Here is a 27232-nt window from a genome sequence, read left to right on the forward strand (position 1 = left end):
CTTTATTTCCTTCTTTCTTTCTTCCTCTTTCCTCCCATTCTCCGTAGTAGCTTGTGGTTTCTTCCTACATTTTGTGGTTCTCTTTCTAACAGTAAAATCATTAGGTCTTTTCTCTCCACCTCCTGCACAGTATTTACCAGGATATGTAGTGTTATCAAGCCTCCTCTCTCTCTCTCTTCTAATGTTCTCTCCACCTCCAGCACAGTGTTTACCAGGCTATGTAGTGTTACCAAGCCTCCTCTCTCTCTCTCTCTCTTCTAATGTTCTCTCCACCTCCAGCACAGTGTTCACCAGGCTATGTAGTGTTACCAAGCCTCCTCTCTCTCTCTCCTCTCTCTTCTAATGTTCTCTCCACCTCCTGCATATCATTTACCAGGTTATATAGCATCATCAACCCCCCTCTTCTCCTCCCCTCAAGTGCTGGTGGACTAATTCATTCACTTTAACCTTCCCTGAAATGCCAAACTCAGAATCACACGCGTCGCTGATTTTCACATTCTCTCCTCAGCTCTCGGCACCATCGCACTGAATCGCCGGCTGGGGTGTTTGCGGGTGGATGAGGAGGCTGAGGAGGAGGTGAACGGTGGTGGTGGTGACAGTGGTGGTGGTGGAACAGCTGACCCCTTCCGCCTGATCCGCCTGGCCAAGCAGCTCCTGGCGGCCCTCCACGAGACAGAGAATGTTAAGCTGTGGCAGTACTTCCCCACGGCGTCCATCCTGAGGCTGCAGCACGCACACCAGGTCTTCACCGAGTTAGTACACACACACACACACACACACACACACACACACACACACACACACACACACACAGACCCTCCCCACACATGCACATAGACCGTTCCTACTTGCACACAGACACACACACGCGCACAAGGACCCTCCCTACACGCACACACACACACATGCACATAGACCGTTCCTACTTGCACACAGACACACACACGCGCACAAGGACCCTCCCTACACGCACACACACACACATGCACATAGACCGTCCCCACATGCACACAGACACACACAAGCGCACACAGACCCTCCCTACATGCACACACACACATGCACATAGACCGTCCCCACATGCACACAGACACACACAAGCGCACACAGACCCTCCCTACATGCACACACACACACACATGCACATAGACCGTTCCTACTTGCACACAGACACACACACGCACACAAGGACCCTCCCTACATGCACACACACACACACATGCACATAGACCGTTCCTACTTGCACACACACACACACACGCACACAAGGACCCTCCCTACATGCACTCACACACACATGCACATAGACCGTCCCCTCATGCACACAGACACACAAGCGCACACAGACCCTCCCTACATGCACTCACACACACATGCACATAGACCGTCCCCACATGCACACAGACACACACAAGTGCACACAGACCCTCCCTACATGCACACACACACATGCACATAGACCGTCCCCACATGCACACAAACACACACTCACGCACACAGACCCTCCCCACATGCACACAGACACACACAAGCGCACACAGACCCTCCCTACATGCACACACACACACATGCACATAGACCGTCCCCACATGCACACAGACACACACAAGCGCACACAGACCCTCCCTACATGCACACACACACATGCACATAGACCGTCCCCTCATGCACACAAACACACACTCACGCACACAGACCCTCCCTACATGCACACACACACACATGCACATAGACCGTCCCCTCATGCACACAAACACACACTCACCACAGTGACCACACACACACATGCACATAGACCGTCCCCTCATGCACACAAACACACACTCACGCACACAGACCCTCCCCACATGCACACAGACACAGATAGATAGATAGATAGATAGATAGATGAATAGATAGATTAGTAATGACCACAAGTTCAAATAGAGAGAAAATAATGCAAGACGTAACACACAAAATTCATTACACACACACACACACACACACACACACACACACACGGTTTTAGCACCAGTACTCTTCCTAGTCTATATTAATGACAGGCCAGAGGGAGTAAATAGCTACATGAGGCTGTTTGCAGATGATGCTAAACTGCAAAGACATATAAGAAACAGTGAAGACTGCAAGGAGCTGCAAGAAGACCTAAACAGGAGTTGGAAATGGACTCAGAAATGGGAGATGAAATTCAACGTGAAGAAATGTCATGTTATGGAAATGGGAAAAAGTGTAGAAAGACCAAAATGGACATACAAAATGGGAGATGGTGAAACATTAAAGAAAGTAAATGAAGAGAGAGACCTGGGAGTAATAATGCAAGATTATATGCAACCAGGAAGTCATATAAATCGGATCTTCGGTGATACATATAACATGGTGAGAAATATAGGCATAGCATTCCACTACATGGACAAAGAAATGATGAAAAAATTAATAACTACTATGATCAGACCTAAACTAGAATACGCGGAAACAGTGTGGTCTCCACACATGAAGAAACACATAAAAAACTAGAAAGAATACAGAGGATGGCAACAACAATGGGACTGACATATGAAGAGAGACTAAAGGAAATGGACTTGCCAACACTAGAACAAAGAGGAGACCTAATACAGATATATAGGCTATTGAGTAAAATGGAAGAAGTAGATAACGAGAAATTGCTACTAAGAGAGAAACCTTCCAGCAGGAACACTAGAGGACATAGTAAAAAGTTGAGGAAGGGAAGATGCTCAAGAGACATAAAGAAATATAGCTTCCCACAAAGAAATATAGAGCTTTGGAACAGACTAAGTGAAGAAATAGTATCGGCAAAGAGTGTGCAGAGCTTCAAGGAAAAGTTGGATAATTACAGATACGGAGACGCGACCACATGATTGTAAGCCCAGGCCTGTAAAATTACAACTAGGTAAATACACACACACACACACACACACACACACACGCACGCTCAAATATATCTTTCTATTTCTCTCTCTCTTTCTTTCTTTCCTTCCTCTCTTTCTCTTTCATTTTCTTTAACATTTCCCTCATTGTCGTTCTCTCTCTCTCTCTCTCTCTCTCTCTCTCTCTCTCTCTCTCTCTCTCTCTCTCTCTCTCTCTCTCTCTCTCTCTCTCTCTCTCTCTCTCTCTCTCTCTCTCTCTCTTAATTTTCTCTTCATTTTTCTTCTTCCTTTTTCTTTTTCTTCATATGAGATCAACTTAACTTCTATACTAAAACTCATAACCTAACCTAACCTAACCTAACCTGACCTCACCTGACCTGACCTCACCCTTCCCCTCCCTTACAGTGTTGCTCTTGAGGCCATACAGGAGACGGAGCAGCAGGAGGCACAGCGGCAGGGGGAGGTGGGCAGCCTGTTGGCACGCTGGCCACCCGGGACTCAGCAAGGAGGATGTGCTGACCTTCATCCTTGACATGATAGCAACGGGGATTGACACGGTGAGGGGGGGAGAGAGAGAGAGAGAGAGAGAGAGAGAGAGAGATATGATGGGGGAAATGTTAAATAAAATGAAAATGAAAGAGAGGGGAAGGAAAGAGAGAGAGAGAGAGAGAGAGAGAGAGAGAGAGAGAGAGAGAGAGAGAGAGAGAGAGAGAGAGAGAGAGAGAGAGAGAGAGAGAGAGAGAGAGAGAGAGAGAGAGAGAGACTTCTTTTTCATATTCTTTATTCTTCATCTTTTTCTTCTTTTTTTTTCCAATTTTTCTTCTCATTTCTTTCTCATCTTTTTCTCCTTTTTCCTCTTCTTTTTGCCTTTCTCTCTTATTTATTTATTTATTCCTCCATCATGATCCATTATTCCCCCCTCCCGGTGCCCCAGACCAGCCACGCGGCGGGCAACATCCTGTACCTGCTGGCGCGTCACCCCCGGGCCCAGCAGCGCGTGTACGAGGAGGTGCATCGCGAGGTGGGCCGCCCCGACACCCTCAGGCCCGAGCACCTCTCAGCCCTCACCTACACCAAGGCCGTCTTCAGGGAGGCCCTCAGGTATGTGTCCACCACCCACGCCACTGGCCTGATCACGCGCTGGCCTTGTGATCACCAGCAAGTACAGTCATGCCTTGGTTTACAAGCTTAATTTGTTCTGAAATTTTGCTCACTAACCAAAGAAACTTGTAAACCTTTACTGTCCAAACCCTTTATGCAAGAGTTAACCAGCATCTTCACTCTTTCATCCCTCATGCTGGTAAACTCTGGAACAATCTTCCTTCATCTGTATTTCCTCCTGCCTACGACTTGAACTCTTTCAAGAGGAGGGTATCAGGACACCTCTCCTCCCATAACTGACCTCTCCTTCGGCCACTCCTCTGAATGCTCTTTATAGGAGCAGTGACTAGCGGGCTTTTTTTTTTTCATTATTCTTTTTTTTCCCCTTGAGCTGTTTCCTCATGTAAAAAAAAAAGTTCAACACTCAGTTATATCCAAAAGGTATTTTCAATGAAGAGTACTCATAAATACTTACAAGAAGCATTCGTATTTTTATTTGTATTTGAATTAAGACCATTTCACTGTATTTGTATTCGTATTCGTTGGAATTTAAAATATTTGTATTCATGTTCAAATACACAACTCTTGGTGTCACTCCATCCCTGCCACAAGCAGGAAGCTACCACACCAAGGCACTGCTCATAACCAAGGCATTTTTAGTGATTTCTTTAAACTCGTAAATCAAAACACTCGTACAGTAAGCAACGCATAAACCAAGGTATTTCTGTACTTATATGTAGACCCTTCTGATTAGAGCAAGCTTGTTATGCTTCATCTCTCTGGGTACTGCTGTGTGTGTGTGTGTGTGTGTGTGTGTGTGTGTGTGTGTGGCCATTCTACCCTAAGCCGCCTCCCTCTGCAGATTGATGCCGGTCAACGTGGGCATCGCGCGGCGCCTCACCCAGGACACAGTGCTGGGCGGCTACCTGGTGCCACGAGGGGTGAGTCGTTGCCGCCACACTCCCTCCAGACACAAGGGGCAGGATCCTTAGGGGGGCGGTTTGTCCTTCTTAAATGCATCTGTGGTCCTTATTATTAAACCCGACACTTGGGTCCTTACGTCGCTATTATAGATGACGAATGAATGAACAAAAGAACAAAGGAGGAAGATAAAGAGAAAAGGAAGGATGGAAGGAAGGAAGGGAGGAAGGGAGAAAAGGAAGGAAGGAAGGAAGGAAGGAAGGGAGGGAGAAATGGAAGGAAGGAAGGAAGGGAAGGAGAGGTGTTGTCCGTAGAAAAGAATGAAGTAAAGAATGAAAGAAGGTAAGAAGGATGAAAGAAAAGAAGGAAGGAAGGGAAAAAGGAAGGAAGGAAGGAAGGGAGAAAAGGAAGGAAGGAAGGGAGAAAAGGAAGGAAGGAAGGAAGGGAAAAAGGAAGGAAGGAAGGAAGGGAGAAAAGGAAGAAAGGAAGGAATGGAGAAAAGGAAGGAAGGAAGGAAGGAAGGAAGGAGGGAAGGGAAGGATAGCTGTGGTTGGTCGAGGTAACAACAGTTTCGCTTCTCACATCAACTGTTTCTAAAGGTCAAAGAGGGGGTCAGTCGGGTTCTAATGAGTTTTTTTTTAAGTTCATGGTACAGAGGAAGGGTCAGACTACAACCAGGGTCATAAAACTACTCCTGGAAATGCCCAAAACTCCTACGAAAGCCTTGTCAATTATGTGAACTTGGGCGACGAAATGTTTTAAAATACAACCCACATTCTTAGCCCTTTTACGCACCAAAAGTTTAATAAATTTCTCTTTCCACTGCGACATTCGTCTGGGGCTCATGGGGGCCTAGGGAGCCCGTGCAGCAAAAAATTTTATTCACCCACGAGTATTATTTTTTCCTGGCATTATAACATATCGCTGGTTTTGGAAGAGATTGTTCTGCCTTATGAAAGAAAAAATATCAAGAAATGCAAATAAATAGCGACGTTTACCGACGCTGAGAAAAACAATTTCAAGGGACGAGTCACGCTCACAGGCTGCCTGCTGAGAGGCAACTAAACCACGGGCAATTATCGCTTCAAATCCAATGGCACGAGAGAGTTGACAATTAGTTTATTTTATTATTGATGCAAAAAAAATTGACGCGATTCTGAAAGATACTTTATTTTTGGCGAATTTTTTAAAGTTTTTGACTCAATTCGAGTCAAAAGTTCAGACGTAGACGATTCCGTTTTGACGCGAATCGCATCGTGGTGCGTGATGGCCAGACTTATTCTTAAACTGTGATCCTTATTCTTAAACATGTCAGACTCCCTTTACGACTGTTTCCCAAGGCCACGGAGAAAGATTAACTGGGTCTTCATGGGTGACTTTCCCGTTCAAGGTGCAGAGGTTGTGTAAAACTCACCGGCATCACAAAACAGTCCATGGATACAGTTTCTATAAGATTTTAAATATGTACATACTAAAAGTTCCATAGATTATACATAAAATACATGAAACCGATAAACACTTGTAAAGTCATCGCAGAAAAACACACGCACACACACACACACACACACACACACACACGAGGACGAGGAGGTGATGAAGAAAATAATAGTTACAATGATAAGGCCAAGGTTGGAGTATGCAGCAGTGGTCTGGTCTCCTCACGAAAAGAAGAACATAAGGAAGCTGGAAAGAGTACAGAGAGTGGCAACTAAGGTGGTACTGGAACTTAGGGATCGGACTTACAAGGAGAGACTCAATAGCATGGGGCTCACAACCCTGGAGAGAAGAAGAGAAAGAGGAGCCCTGATAGCGGTGTACAGGGTGGCGGGTGGAGTGGAGAATCTGGACAGAGAGGACCTGTGTGTGTGTGGAGCGAGAGAGAAACGAGAGGACGTGGAAAAAAGTCGAGGGCGACCACGTGTAGGCGAGATGTGAAAAAGTTTAGCTTCCCAAACAGAAGCATTGAGCTGTGGAATGGACTGGAGGAGGAGGTGGTTTGTGCAAGAAACATTCATGATATTAAGGAAAAGTTGGACAAGAGAGGATATGGAGACAGGACAGCGCGAGGGTAGCTCTTTTCCCGTATGTCACAACCATGTAAATACACACACACACACACACACACACACACACACACATAAGAGATTGCCGTGGAAACGAGAACATAGAGGAGGATTGGGGAGAAAATGACAGAGTGGATGAAGAAAAATTACCTCACAAACAGAGAAATGAGAACCAGGTTGAAAGATGAAAAAGCGGATTGGAGAAAGGTCACAAGTGGAGGTCAGTACACACACACACACACACACACACTCCTTAAAAACTGTGCTTCCTTAACCTTAAAAACTGTGCTTCTGTTTGGACACCTTGGCTGGTCAAAAAAAAAAAAACAAAAAAAAAAAAAAAATCCACCTTCTTCCACAGTGGGAGGTTGTCGCGTCCACCATGCTGATCAACCACCAGGAGGATGTCTTTCCCCGCGCCACAGAGTTCCTGCCGGAGAGGTTCCTGCGCGGGTCACCCTTCGCCCCGAGACACAATTTTGCCTTCCTGCCCTTCTCCTACGGCCCAAGGATGTGCATCGGCAGGAAGATTGCGTACCAGGAAGTGTTCTGCCTCATTATCAGGGTGAGACTGTGTGCTGTTGTCTGTCTGTGTCTGTGTGTCTGTGTCTGTGTCTCTGTGTCTGTGTCTGTATCTCTGTGTCTGTGTCTGGTCAAGGATGTGTTTTGGCAGGAAGATCGTGTACCAGGAAGTGTTCTGCCTCATTATCAGGGTGAGACTGTGTGCTGTTGTCTGTCTGTGTCTCTGTCTGTCTCTCCATCTCTGTGTCTGTGTCTGGTCAAGGATGTGTTTTGGCAGTAAGATTGCGTACCAGGAAGTGTTCTGCCTCATTATCAGGGTGAGACTGTGTGCTGTTGTCTCTCTGTGTCTCTGTGTTTATGTCTGTGTGTCTGTGTGTCTGTCTCTCTGTGTCTGTGTCTGTGTCTGGTCAAGGATGTGTTTTGGCAGTAAGATCGTGTACCAGGAAGTGTTCTGCCTCATTATCAGGGTGAGACTGTGTGCTGTTGTCTGTCTGTCTCTCTGTGTCTGTGTCTGTCTCTCTGTGTCTCTGTGTCTGTGTCTGGTCAAGGATGTGTTTTGGCAGGAAGATTGCGTACCAGGGAGTCTTCAGGGTGACTTAATCTCCCTTCCTCATTCTCTCTCTCTCTCCCTTCCCTTGTTCCTGCATTCACCCTTTCCTCTTCCTTCCTAGTGATTCCCCTTCCCTTCCTTCCTTCTTTCCTTCATTTCTTCCTCTCATATAAATTTGTCTTCCTTTCTTCCTCTTATTTTTATTTTCCTTTCCTCCTTTACTCATTTTTTATCATCCTCCTCCTCCTCCTTCTCCTCCTTAGTGATTTGCCCTCCAGAGCTTCATTTCTTTATTCCTCCTCTATGGTATTGTGTCTCTGTATCTCTGTCTGTCTCTCTATCTCTGTCTGTCTCTGTATTTCTGTCTGTCTCTGTATTTCTGTCTGTCTCTATCTCTGTATCTCTCTCTCTGTCTTTGTCCACCCAAGGATGTGTATAGCAGGAGATATTGTGTCATTATCAGGTTAAGACTGCATGAAACTATCTCTTTATCTCTGTGTGTGTGTGTGTGTCTCTCTGTCTCTGTGTCTCTGTGTCTCTCTCTCTCTCTGTCCACCCAAGGATGTGTATGACTGCATGAAACTCTCTCTCTATCTCTGTCTGTGTGTGTCTCTCTCTGTCTCTGTCTCTCTGTGGCTGTTGCAAGATGTATGGCATTATATCTCTTTATCTCTCTCTGTCTTTGTGCACCCAAGGATGTGTATGGCAGGAGATATTCTGTGTCATCATCAGGGTAAGGCTGCTTGGTAGTAACACGCTATCTATGTCTCTGTCTGTGTTTCTCTGTTCATGGATGTACATTAGCAGGGAATAGTTTGCCTCATGAGAGTAGGATTAAAGGATACTATCTCTGTCTATGTGTCTCTGTCTGCATCTGCCTTTGGTTCGAGAGCAAGGGAAAGAAGTGTAAGTAAGAAAATCCTAAAAAAGAAACGTGCTAAATGGAGGGTGTCCAGCGCAGATGTAGCTAACATGTGGAATAGAGGACCGGAAAACAGTGCTCAGGTGGTCTGGACATGTAAAGAGAGCAGGGGAGGATACAGTGCTGGGAGTTTAGGAGAGATTTGAGGTAGAAGGAAGGAGACAGTATTTAGAAGGGAAAGACTCCGATGGTTTGGACATGTAAAGAGAGCAAGGGAGGATACAGTGCTGGGAGTTTAGGAGAGATTTGAAGTAGAAGGATGGAGACCAGTTGGTAGACCTTGGAAAACGTGGAGAAGGTGTACACAGAAAGGCTTGGCAGTGATGGGATTGGATGAGCATTGGGCAGAAGACAGAGCAGAGTGGAGGAGAAGGAGAGCAGGGGAGGATACAGTGCTGGGAGCTGTGGAGAGATTTGAGGTAGAAGGAAGGAGACCAGTTGGTAGAAATAGGAAAACATGGAGAAGGCGTACACAGGAAGGTTTGGCAGTGATGGGATTGGACAGAGCAGAGTGGAGGAGAAAGAGAGCAGGGGAGGATACAGTGCTGGGAGCTGTGGAGAGATTGGGGGTAGAAGGAAGGAGACCAGTTGGTAGAAATAGGAAAACATGGAGAAGGGGTATACAGGAAGGCTTGGCAGTGATGGGATTGGACAGAGCAGAGTGGAGGAGAAGGAGAGCAGGGGAGGATACAGTGCTGGGAGCTGTGGAGAGATTGGAGGTAGAAGGAAGGAGACCAGTTGGTAGAAATAGGAAAATGTGGAGAAGGTGTATACAGGAAGACTTGGCAGTGATGGGACTGGATGAGCATCGGGCAGAAGACAGAGTAGAATCGAGGAGAGCCACAAAGCATCCAACAGCTCAGGAAGAGTGAAAACGGACAGTAAACGAAATGATGATGATGATGATGAATGGAGGGTCTACTGTAATAATGATGATGATAATGATAAAAAGTGTCTGTGTGTGTCTTAGCCGTGTGTTGTCTGTGTTCCAGGTGTTGAGCGAGTTCCAGGTGGAGTACAAACACGAGGACATCCACCTCATCAACCGTCTGAGCTACGGCCCGTCACACCCCCTGCGCTTCACCTTCACGGAGAGGCACGCATGACACGCCTCCTCCATCACCAACAGCTCATTTTGATACATTCTAAGCCTTACCTGGGAGTGTTAAGCTCAAGGTATTTTTAAGCACTTTTGCCTCTTACATCGACTATATATTTCCAAAGGCCAAGAAGGAGGTTAATCGGGTGTGTTTAGGTTCATGGTACAGAGCAAGGGTCAGACTACCACCAGGGTCATAGAACTACCCCTGGAAATGCCCACAACTCCTATGAAAGCCTTGTCAAATGTGTGTTTTTAGGTTCATGATACAGAGCAAGGGTCACACTACCACCGGGGTCATAGAACTACCCCTGGAAATGCCCACAACTCCTATGAAAGCCTTGTCAAATGTGTGTTTTTAGGTTCATGGCACAGAGGAAGAGTCAAACTACCACTGGGGTCATAGAACTACCCCTGGAAATGCCCACAACTCCTATGAAAGCCTTGTCAAATGTGTGTTTTTAGGTTCATGGTACAGAGAAAGTCAAACTACCACCGGGGTCATAGAACTACCCCTGGAAATGCCCACAACTCCTATGAAAGCCTTGTCAAATGTGTGTTTTTAGGTTCATGGTACAGAGGAAGAGTCAAACTACCATTGGGGTCATAGAACTACCCCTGGAAATGCCCACAACTCCTATGAAAGCCTTGTCAAATGTGTGTTTTTAGGTTCATGGCACAGAGGAAGAGTCAAACTACCACTGGGGTCATAGAACTACCCCTGGAAATGCCCACAACTCCTATGAAAGCCTTGTCAAATGTGTGTTTTTAGGTTCATGGTACAGAGAAAGTCAAACTACCACCGGGGTCATAGAACTACCCCTGGAAATGCCCACAACTCCTATGAAAGCCTTGTCAAATGTGTGTTTTTAGGTTCATGGTACAGAGGAAGTCAAACTACCACCGGGGTCATAGAACTACCCCTGGAAATGCCTGAAACTCCTATGAAAACCTTGTCAAATGTGTGTTTTTAGGTTCATGGTACAGAGGAAGAGTCAAACTACCACCAGGGTCATAGAACTACCCCTGGAAATGCCCACAACTCCTATGAAAGCCTTGTCAAATGTGTGTTTTTAGGTTCATGGTACAGAGGAAGAGTCAAACTACCACCGGGGTGATAGAACTACCCCTGGAAATGCCTGAAACTCCTATGAAAACCTTGTGTGCTTGGGCTCCGAAATGTTTGAATATGACCTTAAGGGCTGTGTGCCTCCCTCTGTCTGGTGCTCATCTCCTGTGCATGCCAGGCTTTACCCCAACAGCCCTTTTCTCAGCCTTGGCAGTGTTAGGGTGTGCATGCCCCTCTCTGGTGAGCGTGTGATGGGGTGGGACGGCCCATCACACCCCTGCCCTTCACCTTCACCAACACCAACTCCACCTACACACTGCTACCAGACTCCTGACAGACTTTTATTTCTCTCCCATTGATCCATCCTTATTAAATGTGTGTGTGTGTGTGTGTGTGTGAAAGTAAGAGAACTAAGCTATGTATATTTATTATTATTATGATCATTATTATTATTATTATTAGCTTATGGAGAAAATATATGTATTATCCTTAAACAAATACCTCACTATAACATACTCCAATACACATTAAACAAGCATATACATAATGTGATGAATTATTTTGTCCGATTCAAACATTCATATTATATTATTTACAAGTTCAGTGGGATTTTTTTAGCTTTTTTTCCCATTTATTTTTTCCCTTGAGGATTTTGAGAACAAGAAACAGTGTATTGAAAGTGCTGGTGTGAGTACGGGACGATAGAAAATATAGAACCTAGACTTGGAATTACAGAGAGAGAAGAACAGCACAGACAGGCAAGGTTCTGAGGAGTGTGTTTTTAGGCTCACGGTACAGAAGAAGGGTCACACTTTTACCACCCCTGGAAATGCCTACAAAACTCCTACAAAAACTGTCAAGTATGTATGGAATTAGAGAAACACAAGAACATAAGAACATATATACACTGATAGGCAAGGAAGAGGAGGACATTGACAACAAGAAACTGTGTGATAAAAGTTTTGATGTGAGTAAGATACAATGAAAATATAGAACAAAGACACTGAATTAAAGAAACATAAGAACATAACAACATATATACACTGATAGGCAAGGAAGAGGAGGACTTTGACAACAAGAAGCTGTTCAAGATATAGAACCTAGACTTAGAATTACAGAGAGAGAAGAACAGCACAGACAGGCAAGGTTCTGAGGAGTGTGTTTTTAGGCTCATGGTACAGAAGAAGGGCCACACTACCACCAGGGCCATTAAACCACCCCTGGAAATGCCCACAAAACTCCTACAAAAACTGTGTCATGTATGGAATTAGAGAAACTTAAGAACATGAGAACATATATGGACTGATAGGCAAGGAAGAGGAAGACTTTAAGAACAAGAAGCTGTGTGAAAATATAGAACCTAGACTTGAAATTACAGAAAGAGAAGAACAGCACAGACAGGCAAGGTTCTGAGGAGTGTGTTTTTAGGCTCATGGTACAGAAGAAGGGCCACACTACCACCAGGGCCATTAAACCACCCCTGGAAATGCCCACAAAACTCCTACAAAAACTGTGTTAAATATGGAATTAGAGAAACATAAGAACATAACAACATATATACACTGATAGGCAAGGAAGAGGAGGACTTTGAGAACAAGAAACTGTGTGGTAAAAGTGTTGATGTAAGGTACAGTGAAAATATAGAACTTACACTTGGAATTACAGAACATACAGTCATAATTAAGAACATAACAACATATATACACTAATAGGCAAAGAACAAGAGGACTTTGAGAACAAGAAACTGTGTGGTAAAAGTGTTATTGTAAGGTACAGTGAAAATATTGAACTTACACTTGGAATTACAGAAACATACAGTCATAATTAAGAACATAACAACATATATACACTGATAGGCAAGGAACAGGAGGACTTTGAGAACAAGAAGCTGTGTGGTAAAAGTGTTGATGTAAGGTAAAAAAATATGTACATTACTAAAACATGAAATTAGAGAAAGCGATGTTAGAAAATGGTTGAGATGAATAGGGGAGAGTAGTGAGGATGCATACAAACAAGATATATTACCTTTGAACACTAAAACAAGAAACAAGGAAAAAACACCATGAAGACAGCGATAAATTAAGACAATACTCCATAATATAATATTTTTTTTTAAATAAAAGCACAAGAAAAAAATAATAAAATGTAAGTGTTGGATAATCAGAGAAAATAAAAGGATGTAAAAAGACGAATTAAGAGTTTTATAATATTTTAAGTATACACTCGACTGACATTTCTAATATATTCTTTATTTGGTGGTCCAGACAAGGTTAACGATTTCAAGACCACAAGATCCATTTATTAAGTGAACTATTGCAGCGTCTAGATAAGTTCAAATAAGAAGCAGAGGAAAGTGTGCACGGCTTATTTGGTTCTGTATGCAAGGCTAATAATTTTAAGACCACAATATCCATTAATTAAACTGAACTGAACTAATAAAGCGTAAAAATGAGTTCAGAGTTAGTAGGATAGTGCAGGGAGCGGCCTCTGAATAATAGATGGCGGACTGTCATTACTCCAGGCAAGACTAATAATTTCCAGACCACAATATGCATAAATTGAACTGAAATGAACTAGTTGAGCGTCTAAATAATATGGCAGGGCGACAGAGAGATAAGGGAGAGTGAGCAGGGCGCGCCTTCTAAATAATAGAAGGCAGACTGTCATTACTCTAGACAAGACTAATAATTTGGAGACCACACTATGCATAAATTAACTGAAATGAACTAGTGAAGCGTTTAAATAAGATGGCAGAGAGAGAGAGAAGAGAAGAGTGTGCAGGGCGCGGCGGCCACGGAGAGTAAGCGCCGTCAACATCGCGACCCAGCCATGGCGGGGAATTTCTGGCAGAGCGCCCATTAGTAAGTGTTTTGAGGGGCTATTAAGCACGCGCCTGGCTGCCTTGTGCTGTCACTATGTGTAGTGTGTGTCTGTGTACGCGGCGGCCAGGTGTGCAGTGTTCATGTGTAGGTTTAGGGTTTATTAGTGGTGTGTTTGTGTCCGCGGCTCAGCTGAAGGGACAATGTGACGGGGGTGAACACTGATGCCACGCGCGGTGCTCGGAAAGAAAGTATCAGGAAAAAAAGTAACGGAAAAAAAGAAACAATTTTTGCTAGGAAATAAAGTATCAGGAAAAAAGTAACTACTAATTTTATTCAGGAAAAAAAGTAACAGTGGTCATTCTTGAAGATAAATTGACAAGTAATGTACACGAATTAAAGGCTGCCGAACTGAAGACAGTGGCTCTGGCACAAAAGGAAGTATATTTTTTCTTGGAAAAGCTAAAAACATTAAAACATTAAAATATTAAAAAACATTAAAACTTAAAAAATATTAACATTATAAAACATTAAAACATTAAAAAGTTAAAAACATTAAAAATACTAAAACATTAAAAATTAAGGTAAAACTAGGGAACAACTACTTCTCCCCCTCCACCACCCCATCCCCCCCTACCCCCCAAGACAAGCCTGGGAAACTGTGGGGAACCGGGGTTGTTGGGGGGGAGGCCAAAATCACTGAAAAATGGGCTTCCAAAATATCCCTAGAAAAATCCCTAAAAGAAGGAAAATTCCTTACCTTACGAACCTTACGGAAATACTGGACGCAGTCTCGAAAGTAAGGAAAATCCCAACTTTATAACCTAACAGCCCCCCCTCGCCCCCTGCTAACCAAAGGGGGCTGCGCCCTCCTCTGGACCCCCCCACATGTATGATGCGCTGGAAAATCGTGTATTTTTTTTTTTTTTTTTGGTGGGTAGCATATTTAAACTACTCCAACCGAACTTTACGACCTGCTAACGGGGGGGAAGCCCCCCCTCAACTCCCGTCCTAACCAAAGGGGGCTGTGCCCCCCCTGGACCCCCCTATATAGGGAATTTCCTTAATTTAGGGATTTTTCTAGGGAAATTTTGGAGCCAATTTTTCAGTCATTTGGGCTTCCCCCCCCAAAACCCCAGTTCCCCACAGTTCCCCAGGCTTGTCTTGAGGGGTAGGGGGGCTGGAGTGGTGGAGGGGGAGGCGGACTTTTTAGAAAGTATTGCCACAAAATAAAACAGATTTGTGACAGCTGTCATCCAGAACTGACGCTCCTGCTGTTAACTGACCCGGGAGTGACCTACCGACTGCTGCGTATGGCCCTGGCCTCCATTTTATTCAAACTCCACTATAAGTATTGTGCGTTGAACAATATCCGTTTGTTTTCTGACACGTGCTTGTCACAGCTTCATGTGACCGCGAATCACAAAGCGCACGTGACACGCCCGTGTCACTGTTGGACCCGGTATTGGGACAGTAATCGGTCCTTTTGTCAACCTACATGCATACCAATAAAGAGGTTAAATACTCAGTTAACACTTACCGAGAGGTGAAGTAGACTGATATTTTGAGGGAGTGAGAGTGTTGGGCCTTCCATCCATTATGGCGGCTTGAAAACAACTGACTTAAGGAACCCGCCGTTAGGTGCCGCCGCTGAGACACCCTCGCGTAGTAAAATTTCACAAATGTGTTCCTTTAAAATTAGAAAATACAAATAGCTGCGGCATTAGTTGCTTTAATATCTAGAAAAAATAATCCATGCTCGTTTTGGATATTACTGACTTAGGAACTAGTTTCTGTGGTGTAGTATAAGGCAGCTAAGAGGCTCAGTCTACCCAGGAAGCCATCATATCAAACAACAACACTGGACTTAGAAATTTTCCAGGCACATAATCAAGCCATTTACGCAGTAAATTGGTATGACCAGGAATTAAAACCTTCACAAATGTGAAGCAAAAGAAGTATCCTACGCAGTACCCATGCTATTTTTTCGGTATATTAGAAGCAGTTGTTAGCTAGATTAACCGAAACCAATATGATTAGGTTAATTAAAGAAATATTTTGACGAGATGTATATTAATGTAGTGTCTGGGTTATATGTATATTGTGAGCAATTCCTTCTAAAAATTCTGGGATGGATTTTCTTCCTTTCACCCTGTCCTGACAGAGATGTCGTAGCCGCTTCTGCAATTGAATAGCGTTTCTCTTGTGTCTTGGTTTGGATGTGTTGCCAGTCAAGTCCTGCTGCACCACGGTGTCCACGGTAGCGTGTTCTTATTGGAATCACTGTATGCACTTCCATACAGAGGGATGGTGGTGTCCAGCTAAGTTTGTGACTTCCTCTACAATCTCGACTCCCTTTCTCAGAACATTTCCACCAGATTTTTTTCTTCCGTGTGCACGACCGTGTGTACACATATCCCTCGAAACAAATCTTGTTGCCGCCCTTGTTACTCTGTGTGATGTCCATGCTGCTGGTTGTGTGTGTAGCTGGGCTGAATCTTGTTCGTAGATGAGGAAGCCTCAGAAACTGAAATTGAAGCAGACTATTCATATGAAGCAGGCTCTTATCCTGTTAGGTGAAACTCTGAAACAGTAACCGAATCTTGTTGTTAGTTGAGGAAATCTCAGAAACAGAAACTGAAGCATTCAATTACTCAGCTGAAGCAGTCTGGACTTTTGGGCAATCTCCAAAAAAGAAACCATAGCATTCAATATTTTTGTTACTCTTTTTCCTGTTACTTTGTTTCTTGTTACTTTGTTTCTTGTTACTTTTTTTCCGTTACTTTTTTTCGTGTTACTTTTTTTCCTGTTACTTTCTGTCCTACAATCGCCACGCGCACCTACAGCCCCTTCCTTCTTTGTTTTTTTCTTTGTTTAACCTATTCACCGCCATCTCCTCGTTTCTTTTTTTCTCCTTCATTTAATATCCTTCTTCTGTCTTCTCAATAATACTGACAGGCCTTCGTCTCCCCTTTTTCTTTGTTTCTTCTTTGTTTAACCTTGTAGTGTGTGAAGAAGAAAGAAGGGGAGATTTCTTACCTTCTCCCCATCTAGGTAAGAAATCTCCCCTTCATTCTTTGCTTCTTCTTTGTTTAACCTTGTAGTGTGTGGTGTGTGGCCTTGTGGTGGTGTGCTGGTGTGTGGTGCTGTGGCTGTGTGCTCGAGGGAGGGCGGGCGTGGGGTGCTGGACCCGGTGTGGCATCACGTCTCACCGGTAAAGTTCTACTCTCTTCCCCGTCTCACAGCGGTACTTCTCTCACTTCTCATCGGTTAGATCGCATTACTCTATGCATTTTGAACCCCATTTATGTGCGCCGCAACCTGCTAGAAACGCCAATAGCGATTTTCGAAAAGTTAGTGACTTTCTTGCGGCCACCTTGGGGTGCAGTGGAGGGAGGAGTATAACACCCACATGTGTTGACATTTCATGGGTAAGGAACTTTGGAGCGACTCATAATTTCCACCGCTATGTTGCGTTGGCAACTCGGCACGGATCCATCAATCTCATTGGTGTTTTGTACAAGAGACAATGCCATGTCAAATAAGAACAGTACATGATTTACAAACCAATCACAGCCTGTTATTTCACATGGGAAGAGGATGGAAGCAAGACTTAAATCAGTCCAGGAACATGTCTCGGTAAAGATTTGTTTTATCAACGTTACTAATTTTGAGATGCTGATTGCTTATTTCTGGACAAAATATGCTGCTGTTTATCATGGAGACAGTAGTTTTCTCTGGACATCACTAAATGATTAACTTTTCAATGCCTTTTGTGGACCCGCCACCACCGCCGCAAAATAGCTTGCAGAGAGGTTCAACTTGTGGGACCCGTGGGAAATCGGGGGGTTGGGTGGGGAAGCATATTCAAACTTCTCCAACCAAACTTTACATAACCTAATTAAAGGGGGGGGGCTTTGCCCCCCTCAACCCCCCTCCTAACCAGGGGGTACCCCCCCCTGGACCCCCCCACATTTATATGCAACTTATTTCTGCGAGGAGGTATTTTTCGCAACGCTGGCTGGACCACCGCCGCCACACAAGGTGTGCTTCGTCGTGCTTTGGCTTTCGTCAACATTATCCAGCTTTTCAAAAATCGCTATCGGCGTTTCTAGCAGTTTGCAACGCACATAAATGGGGCTCAAAATGCATAGAATAATGAGATTAACCCATGAGAAGTGTGAGAAGAGACGGGGAGGAAAGTATCCCAGTCCCCCAGCCTTTCAAGGATCTCAATAATAATGGTAATAACAGTGATAGCTACTACTACTACTACTACTGCTGCTGGTACTACTACTACTACTACTACTACTACTACTACTACTACTACTACTACTACTACTACTACTACTGCTGCTGCTGCTGCTACTACTACTACTATTACTACTACTACTACTACTACTGCTACTACTACTTTTACTTCTTCCTTTCTTTCTTCTACATATACCATCCTTCTTCTGTCTTAATAATAACACCAATAATAACCTTTTGTCTCCCCTTAATAACAACACTAACACTAATAACAAGCCTTCGTCCCCTTAATAACAACACTAACACTAATAACAAGCCTGCGTCCCCTTAATAACAACACTAACACTAATAACAAGCCTTCATCCCCTTAATAACAACACTAACACTAATAACAAGCCTTCATCCCCTTAATAACAAAACAGTAACACTAATAACAAGCCTTCATCCCCTTAATAACAACACTAACACTAATAACAAGCCTTCGTCCCCTTAATAACAAAACAGTAACACTAATAACAAGCCTTCGTCCCCTTAATAACAACACTAACACTAATAACAAGCCTTCATCCCCTTAATAACAAAACAGTAACACTAATAACAAGCCTTCATCCCCTTAATAACAAAACAGTAACACTAATAACAAGCCTTCGTCCCCTTAATAACAAAACAGTAACACTAATAACAAGCCTTCATCCCCTTAATAACAAAACAGTAACACTAATAACAAGCCTGCGTCCCCTTAATAACAACAGTAACACTAATAACAAGCCTGCGTCCCCTTAATAACAAAACAGTAACACTAATAACAAGCCTGCGTCCCCTTAATAACAACAGTAACACTAATAACAAGCCTTCGTCCCCTTAATAACAAAACACTAACACTAATAACAAGCCTTCGTCCCCTTAATAACAACACTAACACTAATAACAAGCCTTCGTCCCCTTAATAACAACACTAACACTAATAACAAGCCTGCGTCCCCTTAATAACAACACTAACACTAATAACAAGCCTTCGTCCCCTTAATAACAACACTAACACTAATAACAAGCCTTCATCCCCTTAATAACAACACTAACACTAATAACAAGCCTTCATCCCCTTAATAACAACACTAACACTAATAACAAGCCTTCATCCCCTTAATAACAAAACAGTAACACTAATAACAAGCCTTCATCCCCTTAATAACAACACTAACACTAATAACAAGCCTTCCTCCCCTTAATAACAACACTAACACTAATAACAAGCCTTCGTCCCCTTAATAACAACAGTAACACTAATAACAAGCCTTCGTCCCCTTAATAACAACACTAACACTAATAACAAGCCTTCGTCCCCTTAATAACAACAGTAACACTAATAACAAGCCTTCGTCCCCTTAATAACAAAACAGTAACACTAATAACAAGCCTTCGTCCCCTTAATAACAAAACAGTAACACTAATAACAAGCCTTCATCCCCTTAATAACAAAACAGTAACACTAATAACAAGCCTTCATCCCCTTAATAACAACAGTAACACTAATAACAAGCCTTCGTCCCCTTAATAACAACACTAACACTAATAACAAGCCTTCGTCCCCTTAATAACAACAGTAACACTAATAACAAGCCTTCGTCCCCTTAATAACAACAGTAACACTAATAACAAGCCTTCGTCCCCTTAATAACAACACTAACACTAATAACAAGCCTTCCTCCCCTTAATAACAACACTAACACTAATAACAAGCCTTCGTCCCCTTAATAACAACAGTAACACTAATAACAAGCCTTCATCCCCTTAATAACAAAACAGTAACACTAATAACAAGCCTTCATCCCCTTAATAACAACACTAACACTAATAACAAGCCTTCATCCCCTTAATAACAAAACAGTAACACTAATAACAAGCCTTCGTCCCCTTAATAACAACACTAACACTAATAACAAGCCTTCATCCCCTTAATAACAACACTAACACTAATAACAAGCCTTCGTCCCCTTAATAACAAAACAGTAACACTAATAACAAGCCTGCGTCCCCTTAATAACAAAACAGTAACACTAATAACAAGCCTTCATCCCCTTAATAACAAAACAGTAACACTAATAACAAGCCTTCGTCCCCTTAATAACAAAACAGTAACACTAATAACAAGCCTGCATCCCCTTAATAACAAAACAGTAACACTAATAACAAGCCTTCATCCCCTTAATAACAAAACACTAACACTAATAACAAGCCTTCGTCCCCTTAATAACAAAACAGTAACACTAATAACAAGCCTTCGTCCCCTTAATAACAAAACAGTAACACTAATAACAAGCCTTCGTCCCCTTAATAACAACACTAACACTAATAACAAGCCTGCGTCCTCTTAATAACAAAACAGTAACACTAATAACAAGCCTTCGTCCCCTTAATAACAACACTAACACTAATAACAAGCCTGCGTCCTCTTAATAACAAAACAGTAACACTAATAACAGGCCTTCGTCCCCTTAATAACAACACTAACACTAATAACAAGCCTGCGTCCCCTTAATAACAAAACACTAACACTAATAACAAGCCTTCGTCCCATTAATAACAACAGTAACACTAATAACAAGCCTTCATCCCCTTAATAACAACAGTAACACTAATAACAAGCCTTCATCCCCTTAATAACAACAGTAACACTAATAACAAGCCTTCATCCCCTTAATAACAACAGTAACACTAATAACAAGCCTTCATCCCCTTAATAACAAAACAGTAACACTAATAACAAGCCTTCGTCCCCTTAATAACAAAACAGTAACACTAATAACAAGCCTTCATCCCCTTAATAACAAAACAGTAACACTAATAACAAGCCTTCATCCCCTTAATAACAAAACAGTAACACTAATAACAAGCCTTCATCCCCTTAATAACAAAACAGTAACACTAATAACAAGCCTTCGTCCCCTTAATAACAACAGTAACACTAATAACAAGCCTGCGTCCCCTTAATAACAACAGTAACACTAATAACAAGCCTTCATCCCCTTAATAACAAAACAGTAACAGTAATAACAAGCCTTCGTCCCCTTAATAACAAAACAGTAACAGTAATAACAAGCCTTCGTCCCCTTAATAACAAAACAGTAACAGTAATAACAAGCCTTCATCCCCTTAATAACAAAACAGTAACAGTAATAACAAGCCTTCATCCCCTTAATAACAAAACAGTAACACTAATAACAAGCCTTCATCCCCTTGATAACAAAACAGTAACACTAATAACAAGCCTTCGTCCCCTTAATAACAAAACAGTAACAGTAATAACAAGCCTTCGTCCCCTTAATAACAACAGTAACACTAATAACAAGCCTTCATCCCCTTAATAACAAAACAGTAACACTAATAACAAGCCTTCATCCCCTTAATAACAACAGTAACACTAATAACAAGCCTGCGTCCCCTTAATAACAAAACAGTAACAGTAATAACAAGCCTTCATCCCCTTAATAACAACAGTAACACTAATAACAAGCCTTCGTCCCCTTAATAACAACACTAACACTAATAACAAGCCTTCGTCCCCTTAATAACAAAACAGTAACACTAATAACAAGCCTGCGTCCCCTTAATAACAAAACAGTAACAGTAATAACAAGCCTTCGTCCCCTTAATAACAACAGTAACACTAATAACAAGCCTTCATCCCCTTAATAACAAAACAGTAACACTAATAACAAGCCTTCATCCCCTTAATAACAAAACAGTAACACTAATAACAAGCCTTCATCCCCTTAATAACAACAGTAACACTAATAACAAGCCTGCGTCCCCTTAATAACAAAACAGTAACAGTAATAACAAGCCTTCATCCCCTTAATAACAAAACAGTAACACTAATAACAAGCCTTGGTCCCCTTAATAACAACACTAACACTAATAACAAGCCTTCGTCCCCTTAATAACAAAACAGTAACACTAATAACAAGCCTTCATCCCCTTAATAACAAAACAGTAACACTAATAACAAGCCTTCATCCCCTTAATAACAAAACACTAACACTAATAACAAGCCTGCATCCCCTTAATAACAAAACAGTAACACTAATAACAAGCCTTCGTCCCCTTAATAACAACAGTAACACTAATAACAAGCCTTCATCCCCTTAATAACAAAACAGTAACACTAATAACAAGCCTTCATCCCCTTAATAACAAAACACTAACACTAATAACAAGCCTTCATCCCCTTAATAACAAAACACTAACACTAATAACAAGCCTTCGTCCCCTTAATAACAAAACAGTAACACTAATAACAAGCCTTCATCCCCTTAATAACAAAACACTAACACTAATAACAAGCCTGCATCCCCTTAATAACAAAACAGTAACACTAATAACAAGCCTTCGTCCCCTTAATAACAACACTAACACTAATAACAAGCCTGCGTCCCCTTAATAACAAAACAGTAACAGTAATGACAACACCAATAACGACCTCTCGTCTCCCCTTAACAACAATAATTACAACCTTTTGAAAAGTGAGGAAATCACAAGAGGAAAAACTTAAAGAAAATCATTTATAAAGAGGAAGAATCAAAGGAAAGGAAAATAAATAGATGCATGAATGAGGCAGTAAAGAGAAACAGACGAATGAGAGCAAAACAAAGGTGTATATTACGCTTAAACAACACACGCTGGCATCCAGTCCTCACCTTAACCTTGAGTGTGCCGAGGAAAGCCAAGAGATCCAAGGACAGACTTTTTTTCCTCACCTTAACCTTGAGTGTGCCGAGGAAAGCCAAGAGATCCAAGGACAGACTTTTTTTCCTTGCATTCTTAACCTTGAGTGTGCCGAGGAAAGCCAAGAGATCCAAGGACAGACTTTTTTTCCTTGCATTCTTAACCTTGAGTGTGCCGAGGAAAGCCAAGAGATCCAAGGACAGACTTTTTTTCCTCACCTTAACCTTGAGTGTGCCGAGGAAAGCCAAGAGATCCCAGGTAAGACTTTTTTTACTCACCTTAACCTTGAGTGTGCCGAGGAAAGCCAAGAGATCCAAGGACAGACTTTTTTTCCTTGCCTTAACCTTGAGTGTGCCGAGGAAAGCCAAGACATTCAAGGACAGACTTTTTTTCCTTGCCTTAACCTTGAGTGTGCTGAGGAAAGCCGAGAGATCCAAGGACAGACTTTTTTTCCTTACATTCTTAACCTTGACCGTGCCGAGGAAAGCCGAGAGATCCAAGGACAGACTTTTTTTCCTTACCTTCTTAACCTTGACCGTGCCGAGGAAAGCCGAGAGATCCAAGGACAGACTTTTTTTCCTTGCATTCTTAACCTTGACCGTGCCGAGGAAAGCCAAGAGATCCAAGGACAGACTTTTTTTCCTTGCATTCTTAACCTTGACCGTGCCGAGGAAAGCCGAGAGATCCAAGGACAGACTTTTTTTCCTTGCATTCTTAACCTTGACCGTGCCGAGGAAAGCCGAGAGATCCAAGGACAGACTTTTTTTCCTTACCTTCTTAACCTTGAGTGTGCCGAGGAAAGCCAAGAGATCCATCCAAGGACAGACTTTTTTTCCTTGCCTTAACCTTGAGTGTGCCGAGGAAAGCCAAGAGATCCATCCAAGGACAGACTTTTTTTCCTTGCCTTAACCTTGAGTGTGCCGAGGAAAGCCGGGAGATCCAAGGACAGACTTTTTTTCCTTGCCTTAACCTTGAGTGTGCCGAGGAAAGCCGGGAGATCCAAGGACAGACTTTTTTTCCTCACCTTAACCTTGAGTGTGCTGAGGAAAGCCAAGAGATCCAAGGACAGACTTTTTTTCCTCACCTTAACCTTGAGTGTGCTGAGGAAAGCCAAGACATCCAAGGACAGACTTTTTTTCCTCACCTTAACCTTGACCGTGCCGAGGAAAGCCGAGAGATCCAAGGACAGACTTTTTTTCCTCACCTTAACCTTGAGTGTGCTGAGGAAAGCCAAGAGATCCAAGGACAGACTTTTTTTCCTTGCCTTAACCTTGAGTGTGCTGAGGAAAGCCAAGAGATCCAAGGACAGACTTTTTTTCCTCGCCTTAACCTTGAGTGTGCCGAGGAAAGCCAAGAGATCCAAGGACAGACTTTTTTTCCTTGCCTTAACCTTGAGTGTGCTGAGGAAAGCCAAGAGATCCAAGGACAGACTTTTTTTCCTTGCCTTAACCTTGAGTGTGCTGAGGAAAGCCAAGAGATCCAAGGACATACTTTTTTCCTCGCCTTAACCTTGAGTGTGCGAGGAAATCCAAGAGCTCCAAGGACAGACTTTTTTTCCTCTCCTTAACCTTGAGTGTGCTGAGGAAAGCCAAGAGATCCAAGGACAGACTTTTTTTCCTCACCTTAACCTTGAGTGTGCTGAGGAAAGCCAAGAGATCCAAGGACAGACTTTTTTTCCTTGCCTTCTTAACCTTGAGTGTGCTGAGGAAAGCCGAGAGATCCAAGGACAGACTTTTTTTCCTTACCTTCTTAACCTTGAGTGTGCCGAGGAAAGCCGAGAGATCCAAGGACAGACTTTTTTTCCTTACCTTCTTAACCTTGAGTGTGCCGAGGAAAGCCGAGAGATCCAAGGACAGACTTTTTTTCCTTGCCTTCTTAACCTTGAGTGTGCTGAGGAAAGCCAAGAGATCCAAGGACAGACTTTTTTTCCTCACCTTAACCTTGAGTGTGCCGAGGAAAGCCAAGAGATCCAAGGACAGACTTTTTTTCCTTGCATTCTTAACCTTGAGTGTGCCGAGGAAAGCCGAGAGATCCATCCAAGGACAGACTTTTTTTCCTTGCATTCTTAACCTTGAGTGTGCCGAGGAAAGCCAAGAGATCCAAGGACAGACTTTTTTTCCTTGCATTCTTAACCTTGAGTGTGCCGAGGAAAGCCAAGAGATCCAAGGACAGACTTTTTTTCCTTGCATTCTTAACCTTGAGTGTGCCGAGGAAAGCCAAGAGATCCAAGGACAGACTTTTTTTCCTCACCTTAACCTTGACCGTGCCGAGGAAAGCCAAGAGATCCAAGGACAGACTTTTTTTCCTCACCTTAACCTTGACCGTGCCGAGGAAAGCCAAGAGATCCAAGGACAGACTTTTTTTCCTTGCCTTCTTAACCTTGAGTGTGCCGAGGAAAGCCAAGAGATCCAAGGACAGACTTTTTTTCCTTACCTTAACCTTGACCGTGCCGAGGAAAGCCAAGAGATCCAAGGACAGACTTTTTTTCCTTACCTTCTTAACCTTGAGTGTGCCGAGGAAAGCCAAGAGATCCAAGGACAGACTTTTTTTCCTTACCTTCTTAACCTTGACCGTGCCGAGGAAAGCCGGGAGATCCAAGGACAGACTTTTTTTCCTCACCTTAACCTTGACCGTGCCGAGGGAAGCCAGGAGATCCAAGGACAGACTTTTTTTCCTCACCTTAACCTTGAGTGTGCCGAGGAAAGCCAAGAGATCCAAGGACAGACTTTTTTTCCTCACCTTAACCTTGACCGTGCCGAGGAAAGCCAAGAGATCCAAGGACAGACTTTTTTTCCTTACCTTAACCTTGAGTGTGCTGAGGAAAGCCAAGAGATCCAAGGACAGACTTTTTTTCCTCACCTTAACCTTGAGTGTGCTGAGGAAAGCCAAGAGATCCAAGGACAGACTTTTTTTCCTCACCTTAACCTTGACCGTGCCGAGGAAAGCCAAGAGATCCAAGGACAGACTTTTTTTCCTTACCTTAACCTTGAGTGTGCTGAGGAAAGCCGGGAGATCCAAGGACAGACTTTTTTTCCTCACCTTAACCTTGACCGTGCTGAGGAAAGCCGAGAGATCCAAGGACAGACTTTTTTTCCTCACCTTAACCTTGAGTGTGCTGAGGAAAGCCGAGATCAGGACAGACTTTTTCCTCACCTTAACCTTGAGTGTGCCGAGGAAAGCCGAGAGATCCAAGGACAGACTTTTTTTCCTCACCTTAACCTTGAGTGTGCTGAGGAAAGCCGAGAGATCCAAGGACAGACTTTTTTTCCTTACCTTAACCTTGAGTGTGCCGAGGAAAGCCGGGAGATCCAAGGACAGACTTTTTTCCTTGCCTTCTTAACCTTGACCGTGCCGAGGAAAGCCAAGAGATCCAAGGACAGACTTTTTTTCCTTGCGTTCTTAACCTTGACCGTGCCGAGGGAAGCCAGGAAATCCGAGGAAAGACTTTTATTTATTTATTTATTCTATTTTTTTTACAACAGATGGCTGAAGGGCAACAAAAAGAGTGCAGAAAAAAAAGCCCGCTGCTCACCACTCCGAGGACAGACAATTTTTTATATTTTTTTTATTATAACAAAGGAAACGGCTCAAGGGCAACAGAAAGAGTGCAGAAAAAAAAAAAGCCCGCTACCCTCCGCTCCCTGCTTGGACGAGATAAATCCCTTTCCTCTTGATAACGATAGTACCAAGCCTTCGTCTCCCTCCCTCCCCCTTGTGCTCTTTCTTCATGATAAGGATAAACTAACCCTTTGTCTCCCTCCCTCCCCCTTTGTGCTCTTTCTTCATGATAAGGATAAACTAACCCTTCGTCTCCCTCCCTTCCCCTTGTGCTCTTTCTTCATGATAAGGATAAACTAACCCTTCGTCTCCCTCCCTTCCCCTTTGTGCTCTTTCTTCATGATAAGGATAAACTAACCCTTCGTCTCCCTCCCTTCCCCTTTGTGCTCTTTCTTCATGATAAGGATAAACTAACCCTTCGTCTCCCTCCCTCCCCCTTTGTGCTCTTTCTTCATGATAAGGATAAACTAACCCTTCGTCTCCCTCCCTTCCCCTTTGTGCTCTTTCTTCATGATAAGGATAAACTAACCCTTCGTCTCCCTCCCTCCCCCTCCAGCCAGCAATGGATCCTGGACGGCCAAGACTTGATCCAGGAGCGCCGCCCGGACCTGGAGGTGCTGTCCGAGGAGGAGTACCAGAAAATCATGATATTCTTCACCAATTGTAAGGCTCTTCTTCTTTGTTCCTCCTCCTCCTCCTCCTCCTCCTCCTTCTCTTCCTCCTCCTCCTTCTCTTCCTCCTCCTCCTTCT

The 27232-nt window shown here is 43.2% G+C and overlaps 2 pseudogenes; both read left to right on the top strand.

Moving 5' to 3' along the window:
- The first annotated feature begins 456 nt into the window (after positions 1 to 456).
- LOC126997110 (cytochrome P450 302a1, mitochondrial-like) lies at positions 457 to 13241 on the top strand (annotated as a pseudogene).
- Positions 13242 to 13930: 689 nt separating this feature from the next.
- LOC126996759 (cyclin-C-like) overlaps positions 13931 to 27232 on the top strand; it is a 28600-nt pseudogene continuing 15298 nt past the window's right edge.

The sequence above is a fragment of the Eriocheir sinensis genome, chromosome 11 (genome assembly GCF_024679095.1).
Source record: "Eriocheir sinensis breed Jianghai 21 chromosome 11, ASM2467909v1, whole genome shotgun sequence".
Classification (NCBI taxonomy): domain Eukaryota; kingdom Metazoa; phylum Arthropoda; class Malacostraca; order Decapoda; family Varunidae; genus Eriocheir; species Eriocheir sinensis.